The sequence below is a fragment of the Loxodonta africana genome, chromosome 20 (genome assembly GCF_030014295.1).
Source record: "Loxodonta africana isolate mLoxAfr1 chromosome 20, mLoxAfr1.hap2, whole genome shotgun sequence".
NCBI lineage: Eukaryota > Metazoa > Chordata > Mammalia > Proboscidea > Elephantidae > Loxodonta > Loxodonta africana.
In genome coordinates this window covers 80,775,003-80,784,288 of record NC_087361.1, presented here as the reverse complement: position 1 = coordinate 80,784,288, position 9,286 = coordinate 80,775,003, and positions in this window count along the sequence as shown.

The window sequence follows — 9,286 nt, the reverse complement described above, 5'->3', positions numbered from 1 at the left end:
TTGACATCAATAGAATTTTGAACTAGAAATCAACAGAAATAAACTCAGAAGCAAGCAAAATGAAGGCAATGATAAAGACCAGGACATACATTAAATGCAAAACAGAAAGCAACAAAGAACATAATGAAACCACAAGGTGGTTCACTGAAAGGATAAAAACTGATAAACCTCTAGCTAGACTAAAAACCCACTGCGGTCGAGTCGTTTCCGACTCATAGCAACCCTATAGAACAGAGTAGAGTCAAGAAAAAAAATGTACACACACAAACTAGCAATTTCAGGATTAAGAAGGGATATCCTTACAAATATTTGAAGAATAATAAGGGACTATTCTGAACAATTTTGAACCAATAAATTTGATAGCCTAAATGAAAAGGGGAAATTCTTCGAAAGAGACACACCATCAAAGCCCACTCAAAAATACATAAATAACTCAAATAGCTATATATTTATTAAATGAATTGAATTCCCAGTTTAAAACCTTCCAACAAAGATTGCTTCACTGGTGAATTCTACAAACATTTATGAAAGAAACACACCAATTCTATAAAAAATTTTTTAGAACATAGAAGAGAAGGAAACATTTCCCAACTTACTCAATGAGACCACCATCACTGATACCACAGCCAGACAAAGGCATTAAGAAAACTACAGACCAATATCCCACTGGAAAGTTGACCCAAAAATTCTTATCAAAGTTGAAGCAACTTGAATCCAACAATATATAAAAAATAAAACCCATTATGACCAAGTGGCATTTATCTCTGGAATGTAAGTGTTGGTCAAAGATTAAAAAGAAATGCTATTCAGTCTGTCAAAGCAGCACGAAAGAGAAAAAAAAACACATGGCTAATAGATAAAGGAAGTATATTTGACAATATATGAAACTCAGTATTTAAACTATATAGCAAACCAGAAATAGAAGAAAACTATTTCAAACTGATAAATGACATCTATACAAAAAAATCTATAGCTGACACCATATTTCAAGGTAAAAGACTGAATGCTTTTCCCCCAGGATCACAAATAAGGCACAGATGTAGGCTCTCACTGCTTCTGCCCAACAATGTACTAGAATTTTTAGCCAGTATAATTTATAATGAGGCAAGAAAAATAAATAAATAAAAGAAATATAAATTTGGAGAAAAAAAATGAAACTATTTGCAGATATGATAATCCAGGCAGATAATCCCTAAAAATCTTCAACAAAGCTACCAACACTAAAATGTAAGTTCAGCAAGGTCACAGAGTACAGAATCAATATATACAAGCAACTGTATTTATATAATAATAATTAAAAAAAAAAAAAAACCCACTGCCATCAAGTCGATTCTGACTCGTAGCAACCCTATAGGACAGAGTAGAACAGCCCCGCTGAGTTTCCAAGGAGCACCTGGTAGATTCAAACTGCCGGCCTTTTGGTTAGCAGCCATAGCTCTTAACCACTACACCACCAGAGTTTCCATGTATATAGTAGCATTAGACAATCAAAAATTTAAGATATAATAAGACTTAAAATATTGTCGAAAAAACAGAAAATAGGGATAAATTTAATAAAATATGTGCAATACTGGTATGCTGAAAAAAAAGAAATACTGCTGAAATGACAGAAGGTCCCCCAAACTGGAGCTATTCCATGCTTATGATCAGAAGGTTCAATATTGTTAAGAGTTTGACTCCCCAAATTGATCTATAGATTCAAAGCAATACTCATCAAAATCACAAGTAAGCATTTTTTTTTTGTAGAAATTAACAAACTTTTAAATGTTATAGGGAGCAAAGAGAACATTCTATTTCATCCATTTGGTTACCCTAGATATAGTCTGTATACAAAAACAAAAGATAGGATAAATACTTGGTTGTTGCCTTTGATCCATATTTAGCATCAGAAGTTTTCTCTAGCATCCTCCCAGGGTAACGAATGACGTTTTTCTGTGAGTACCGTTATAAACTCATGAATGTTTAATGTATCTAATGTGTGCCATTTGGTTTTCAACCCTCTTTAATCTGGCATGTAGTCACCACATTCACCAATGACCTCCACATTCCTTGGAATTTTTTTTTTAATCTGATTAGCAATTCCTTTTCAGAGCTCTTGGCTGATTCTTTCTCTCTCCGACTACTGGAAAAGTTGTGGCTAACTTGGGTTTTAGTTTGGGACTCTGTCTATACTCTTCTCCCTAGGTGATCTCATTCATTCCCATTGCTTTAAACTAAACTAAAGGCTGTCTATATCCTGAAACTAATGATTCCCTAATTTTTATCTCTAGCCTGGACTCCAGCCCAGAACTATAGTCCAGTAACTTTTTTGTATTTTCCTCTGATTTGTCTCATGGGCATCTCAGGCTTATCCAAAACAGAACCATGATTCAACTCCCATCCCCAACCTATCTTATCCTATCCTCAGCTTTTCCTTCCTTATTCTTTGGGTCTCCGCTTAAATACTACATCCCAGAGAGGGTTTCCTGATCACCCTTCTTCAGTAGGTCTTCCAAATTACTTTCTATTCTGGCAATTGTCACAGTCTTTATTACATGGTTTCCTTATCTGCTTGTTTACTGTCTTTCTCCTGAATGAGACAGCTCCATGTGTACAACAACCTCAGCACCATTTCTCATCTCTAACAGGGATAGGGGAGTCTGTGTGGCTGACCAGGTAATCTAATGCCCCACTTTTTTTCCTTTTTAAACTTCTAAAGTAATATATCTTTAACTCTAAAATCACAATTATCTCTACAGGTCTCAGAAAAATTCTACAAAGGGGGAAATTTCAAGTATCAAGGGAATTAGGGGAGGAGTTAGAGGTTGGTATTTTGAACAAGAGGGACTTCTGGCAGCTTTCAAACAGTGTAGCTTGTCCTACATGCAGGAAAAAAAATGATGTAACAAAGCCTATAACAAGCTCAGTAGCCCTGCTATTCAACATTTAATGTGAAGAATTTATTGAAAAAAAAAGCTCAAAGTTACAGTGCTATTACTTCATTAGCCACTGAGATGACCTTTTAGATTTACCAAAGACTCTATTCTTGTTCTTTAAATATTTGCTAAATAAATGAATGATTGAGTAGTAAAACAAAACTAAGTACATTTAAATGTTTACCTTGAAACTGTGCTGCTTCTTACATGTGTTTGTGGAATAAAGGGAATGCTTACAGAGGAGTTCTTTTGCTTATAAAGTATCCTTTCAGTATTCATTTTATGTTTATGAGCTATAAGTTTGTAGAGACTATTAATACAGTCAACAACTTTGGGCCTACTTCGAACATCCTAAAAGAATCTAATAATAAGCATTACATTTTGAAACTCTTCTGTATTAGCAGGAAACCCTGGCGGTGTAGTGGTTAAGTATTATAGCTGCTAACCAAAAGATCAGCAGTTTGAATCCACCAGGCGTTCCCTAGAAATTCTATGGGGTAGTTCTACTCTGTCCTATAGAGTCACTATGAGTCAGAATCGACTTGACGGCAACAAAATTTTTTTTTTTTGGTTTTCTATGTTAGCAAAATCAATTAGAAGAAATAAACAATATGAAATAAACTTACAAACCTCTAAAAATCAAAAACAAACCCCTCCAAGAAAATGAAACAAAACAAAAAAACAAAGCTCACCAAATTCAGCAGATTGGTTTAAATTATGAACTAATTTCCAAGGACATTACAAAGAAGGCACTATTCAAGAACTGTACACTTAACTCTTCCATTTTGTACAGTGAATACAAAAAATAAATATTATAATCAATATACCTATCATTGCCAGTTACCAATCCTGTGAATTTTACCTCTTCAAGGTTTCAAAAGTTATCTACTTCACAACCTTAGTTCAGGCATAGTCCTTGCCTAGACCACTACTTATCTACACCTGCCTCCTTCCTTAATGTTCTCCTGTATCCACACATGCCCTCCCAAATCCATTCTTCAATCAGCAGAGTGACCATTAAAATCTGAATTGTAGCACATCACTTCCTCGCTGAAAGCCCTTCAGTGGTTTCCCATTTTTCTCAGAATAAAGGTTGTAACTGTAACATGGCCTATGCTACACTACCTCAAAATAAGAAAATATCAGGCCCTCTCAGTTGTGGTTGAAGGGGTAAATGGGGATGACACCTGGAGAGAATAACTCAGAGGCCTCGCCATAGAACAGCTTGAAATGGATTGATGATTACAAGAGGATGAGGAGGCATACATACCTGGCTTTCTACTTTGCAAGAATACTTTGTTACTTCCCTCAAACACATGGTGAACAGTTACTCATAGGGTTGTAATAAATTCTATTTTCAGAATTTGGTAGGTTATAGTTAAAAGTTTCTTGGATCTGTCATAAGGAAATAACTTCTATTTATATCCTTTATTTGCTTCATCGGTGCAAATAGTATGGGGATGATGTGGATATTGCTTAATAAACTCTTTAAACTGTGCATACACACATTATGAATTCTTCAGTGTATACAATATATTTCACAATGAAAAACCTCAAAACCTCAGGATTAAGGCAAATGCCAAAAAATTATCCAACAAGCAATATTTACTTTCAAATTTTTAAACTTTATGATAAAGAACTATCAAATGTAGGCATAGCCTTCAAATTTAACCATAACTGTTCCACAAAGTTTATCATTAAGGTATAACAGAAACCTAAATATGCCAAGTTTTCTAATAGTTACGAAGTAGAAATCCATCTGCAAATGATCTAAGATAATAATCTGGAAAGCTCAGCTCTGTTTCCAAGCAACAACTTCAATATGAAATTAGTTTAATATCAATATGCTTATTTTGAATAATTTTTAATACAATTAGGAAGAACTAAAAGCATATTAAATTATATGCTGTAATCTTATAGTGAGAGAATATAGAGATGAAAGCTTGGGCAAATAGTAATATCTGCCAAAAGAGAAATTTCACCTTATTTTTTGGCCCTTGAAGCTTTCTTAAAGTCCTCAAAGGTCACGCCCACTTACTGAATCCTAACGTGTGGGAACGCTAGTCTGGAGGTGAGGGAGAACATTTTATTTTTCATAATTACTCAGCCTTCCCTTGCCTACCAACTGCCATAGACTTGCTGTGCCTCTTTAGGGAGGATAATACATTCCTGCCTGATGTACGTTTGGCCAGATAATGTACTTTGGCTAATGGAATTGGGCAGAGGTGATGCACACTACACCTAAGCAGAAGTTTCAAAAGGCATTACAACTCTCTACACAACTCTCGTGGTTTTTATCTAGGTCACAAGAAGGGTTATGTCCCAAAGTGGGGGGTAGGGGAGGATCCCCTTAAGTTGCAGATATTTACTAGGTATGTGAAGCAGTGCCAGTTGGCATGTAATCTTCTGGCTAATGAAAGAGAAAAAACACCAGAATTCTTCTAGAAAATACCAGTAATGACACTATTAAGCTGTAGAACCATGTAAGTTTTTTATTTGTTCCCTCTGGGCCTCAATTTCTTGATACCTAAACACCAGATGATTGTAAAGATTCTTTTCAGCCCCAAAGATCCTTCTATTCTAAAACCTGGAATAAGTTAAAATAATTAATGGGATATCCCACATGAGGAAGGTAAGAAGCCTAGAAAAAAAATTATAAAAGTGAAAAGACATGGAAATACAGAGGGTTTTTTTTTTTTTTAGTAAAAGCACAATTTAATTCAATTAGTTTTAAGTAATATTCTAGGTATTATTGGGCCATGCACCATGTGAATGACTCAAATCCCAATGACATTTTTATGACAGTACATCATCAAAATAGTTACAAGGTTGGGCTTTGGCATCAGACTGGTTCAAATACTGAGCAGTTATTGGTATTTGGCAAGTCACTTAACATCTAAGCTTCCATGTTATCAGTGAAGCAGAAATAATAATACATACCACTGGGTTTTGTAGAGGTTTAAATCAGCAAGTGTATTTAAAATGGCCTAGCCCCTATTTGTTAGTGTTCAAAAATGAGCATCTAGAATTGTTATCATAAACCCGTTGCCATTGAGTCGATTCCAACTCATAGAGACCCTACAGGACAGAGTAGAACTGCCCAATAGCGTTTCCAAGGACTGGCTGGTGGATTTGAACTCCCAGCCTCTTGGTTAGCAGCCAAACACTTAACCACTGGCACCAGTAGGGTCCATATTATTGCTTATTGTTAATCTAAATTTCCTAGAAAAGTGCCTAGTACCTATTAAACCTATTACCGTGGAGTCAGTTCTGACCCATAGTGACCCTGGAGGATGGAGCAGAACTGCCCCATAGGGTTTCCAAGGAGGCTGGTGGATTTGAAGTGCCGAACGTTTGGTTAGCAGCCATATCGCTTAAGCACTGCACCACCAGGTCTCCTATTGTTATTATATCCAGACCCAAACTACATTATCTTTAAGAGACTCTAGTGGCAGGTTACTATGTAACAACATAGCCTAGTATATAACCCCATGACTTATTTATCTAATGAGCAAGTATTAGTGGATCTTATGTTTTATACTGAAAGATCAATCAAGCTAATCGAACGACTTCATCGATTTTACAATTAAAACCATATGCTATTAAGGAGTCTAATCGTTTAAAAGTACAAAAAATGTATATTTGTTTTAAAAACTAAAATACGTTTACCTCTAAGCCAATTCGTAGCCACAAAGGATTATATGACAAAAGCCAACTTAGGACCTTCTGCCTTTCTCCTGAAACACATGTAAAAAGCAGGTAAGCTCAGACCACTGATCAAATGGACATAGTAAATAAAACTTCATGGAGGGAAATCAGTAGAAAACAGATACCTGCTTATATGAAATAAATTGATCTAGGTAAAATATACATCCATTCTTAAAAACACATATCAAATTTAAGCATGTGCGATTGTAGGCAGCAAAGCTAAAGCGTATATATATATTCATTCTGAAAACATAAAACCTTAGCATGTATTTAAAGAACTAATTGCAAGGTTTCTGTAATCTTCTTACCCACATCCTTCCAGAGATGTCTATCTTTTCGAACAATTAACCGTCTAGCTTCAATTTCAATTTCAATCTTTTTAATGGCTTCAACCAATTTTTCAGAAGTGAATAAACGGCAGGCTGTACGACGTACTCTATTCAATCTGCATCGAGCAGTGTAAGCTCTGAGAGACATTTCTTTTGTAGGTGCTCTAGGAACACTTATTTTACGTTGACTCTCCATTCCCAAAACAATAGTAGCAGCATATACTGGATAAAAACAAAACGAAGAATGTTTTTAGTTAAATAATATATATCCTTAAATCCAGCAATAAAATGTAACTTGAGATGGCCAAAACCAGAATCTATTCCCTGCTTCTTCCAAGCTTGCCCCTCTCTGCCTTTCTAATCTCAAAATAAAGGTGTCACCATTCACCCAGCTGATAAATCAATCTATCCTTGCATTCTGTTGGCTCTATATGAAAAATGTATCCCAAGTCTGACCACTTCTCACTGCCTAGCCCACATTAATATCTGTTGTTGTTAGGTGCCATTGAGTTGATTCTGACTCATAGCGACCCTATACACGACAGAACGAAACACTGCCTGGTCCTGCACCATTGTTACAATCTTTGTTATGCTCGAGCCCACTGTTGCAGCCACTGTGTCAATCCATCTCATTGAGGGTCTTCTTCTTTTCCACTGATGCTGTGCTTTGCCAAGCATGATGTCCTTCTCCAGGGACTCATCTCTCCTGACAACATGTGCAAAGTATGTAAGACGTAGTCTCATCACCCTTGTTTCTAAGGAGCGTTCTGGTTGTACTTCTTCCAAGACAGATTTGTTTGTTCTTTTGGCAGTCCTAACCCACATTAATGAAATAACTTTCGAAGTAGGTTCTGTGCTCCTGCCCTTCTTATAATTAATAAAAAAAAGCCTCTAAAAAATATGATTTTAAAAAATCAATTACATTTTGAGAGGTAATTTGAATTTTTATAAAACACTTTTTTTCTTAAGAAGAGAACTAAAAATTGGGCTTCGTTTCATTTTAGAAAAAAAGAAACATGATCTTAGAGGTCATCTAATCAGATGCCCTTTCAGTGTAGAAATTCTGTACCTGAGTTCTCTGATGAATACAAACCAGTCTTTGCTTGAGCACTACAACAATGGGAATCTCACCATTTTAAAAAGACATTCTATGTGTTGGTTGGACAATTTGAATGTTTACAAGGGTTTCTCTTTATCTGGAGTTGAAATTGATCCCTATAACTTCTATGTGAGACCTATACAAAAGTAAATTTTCTTTTCTTTCAGGAGAAAACCCTCCAAATGTTTTAAGGGCACCATCTTTCACCCTTGTCCCACACCCAAGTCTTCTCTTTTCCAGAATAAACACTGGAATGTTTTAAACACCTCCCCTCGCAGCAACTGCTGTTCAGGTCCCTTACAGTGCAGTAGTTTGCCTTCATATCCCTTAAACTATTGTACTTGAAAGTGGAGACTACCCCAAAAGTGGTCAGGCCATGCAGGGATGTTAAGTTTATTCATTAGGACATTATACTTTATTAACGTGGCTAAGACTGAACTGAATTTCTTCACAGCCATGTCTCAGTGTTAACTCTGATTGAGTCTGTGGTAAAATAAAGCCTGTTCAACTGTAAGGATGGAAATTGCATTGGCTGATGAGAGAATTAAAGCAAAAAGAAAAAGTAAATTTCAATGCTTTAGTACGAAATTCACTGAAAATTCTTACCTATACAATCTTCAGCATTCATGCCAATCAGTCAAACATACCATTAACCATACTAAAATGTGTAACAAATTCATGTTAAAATTCTGTTTAAACAAGGGTATTATTTAAGATACATATACTTACCTTCAGAAATACTTGTTTTTATGGTGAAGTCATCAGGAGTTAAAATTTAGCCACCAAGTGAAGCCCTGTTCCTGCTTTTCCTTCCAGTGTTCACCATAAAACATATTTTTCGCAGCAAATGGCATAATATGTAAGAATACAATTAGGTTATTGCATAAGAAAATTTCCTTTGAATTATTATGAAATATATAGCAAAGGGCCATTTTTACTAGCAAAACCATTTATCTTTAAAACACAAAAATATATGCGTTCTACCACTTGCTGGAAAGCATTAAAAGAATGTGGGGTATGAAACACAATAAAAGCAAAAGCAAATACAGGAAGGCAGTACTTCTCAGTTATTTAAAATCCTAAGTCATCATGAGTTGATTTCATGAAAGACTGATGGACTATCCCAAGTGTAATTAGAATATACATTTTTAAAATTCTTTAAGGCTTTTATTTAAATTAAAAAAAAGTACCAATTCATTTCCGTTCAAAATACAATTATTGCTTCATTTCACATC